This window comes from Coregonus clupeaformis, unplaced genomic scaffold (genome assembly GCF_020615455.1).
Source record: "Coregonus clupeaformis isolate EN_2021a unplaced genomic scaffold, ASM2061545v1 scaf7073, whole genome shotgun sequence".
NCBI lineage: Eukaryota > Metazoa > Chordata > Actinopteri > Salmoniformes > Salmonidae > Coregonus > Coregonus clupeaformis.
This window is the reverse complement of record NW_025540527.1, coordinates 3,944-5,135: the sequence shown is the minus strand read 5'-3', so window position 1 is coordinate 5,135 and position 1,192 is coordinate 3,944. Positions and strand designations below refer to the sequence as shown.

The following is a 1,192-nucleotide window of genomic DNA, read 5'->3' as shown; positions in this document are numbered from 1 at the left end:
TGCCACAGGGACTCAATAATTAATTAATCCATCATTTTCCACAGGTTGTCCTAGCCCATCATCATGTCAGCAGTGAATCACGCTTTGTGACAGAGTTTGCAATTGTTGGGTTCCCTGACTTCAGCCAGAGTTCTACGGCCTTGCCTCAACTGTATTATTCTTGTATATTTGGCACTTTAACAGGAAATGTTGTTATTCTTGTCAGTATTGGCAACAGACCGGGATCCTCACAAACCCATGTATCATTTGATTATTTTAAATCTAGTTGTTTCTGATGTTCTCTTTAGCACCATTGCAAAGATTATTGCCAGGTATTGGTTTGAAGCAGCAGCCATTTCATTCACAGGTTGTTTTGTTCAGATGTATTTAATTGCACTATTTTGGTACTGTAAATTCATACATTCTATTTATAATGCTTTACATTTCAATCTGTTTTCCGCTCAAATATCCAATGATTATCCAAAACGCCCACTATTCATATTCTCAGTGCCACTGCGTGGGTTGTTGCAAAAGCCTGCCCATTGATGATGTAATCAGAGCCTATCCCTCTTCCTTACTGTGATTCAAACAAAATCATGCAAGTGCTACTGTGATCATATCGCTATAACAACGCTTGCATGCACTGACAGGGCCCTTTATAGTTTTCCTGCTTTTATCTTTTGCCATGCTAGCATTACTGGACCCACTTGCTTTTATTATATTCTCATATTGCTCTATTATTGTGGCAGTTCTTAAGATTCAAAGGCACCCAAGGCCGCCTCAAGGCCCTTTCTGCCTGCGGTGGTCAGCTGATCATCCATTGCCCTGTATTATCTCCCCCAGGTGTTTTATTTATCTGTCCAACATCCTCGGCATTAAACTCAGCACTGATTTCGTATTGTTATTATCATGTTGTATAGCCTGCTCCCTCCTATGATCAATCCCACTGATATACTGTTTCACGAACAATCGATATAAAACAAAGCTTAATGAAAATTCAATCAACTGCTCCAAAACACGAGAATGTCTTTAAGCCATTGATTAAATTATTTTTAATCAGAAGTGGAGTTTTGTTATTATGTTTAGAAATACTTGTCGATATTAATATTAACTGATATCATATCCTACTTCGTTCCTAAATTACATATAACCTAATTGTGTGAACACCTTGTTAGATTGACACAGATGTGGCATGTTGTGATGGGTGAGTTGA

At 38.2% G+C, this 1,192-nt stretch overlaps 1 pseudogene; it reads left to right on the top strand.

The window, feature by feature from the left end:
* Positions 1-186: 186 nt before the first annotated feature.
* LOC123491052 lies at positions 187-957 on the top strand (annotated as a pseudogene).
* Positions 958-1,192: the final 235 nt, after the last annotated feature.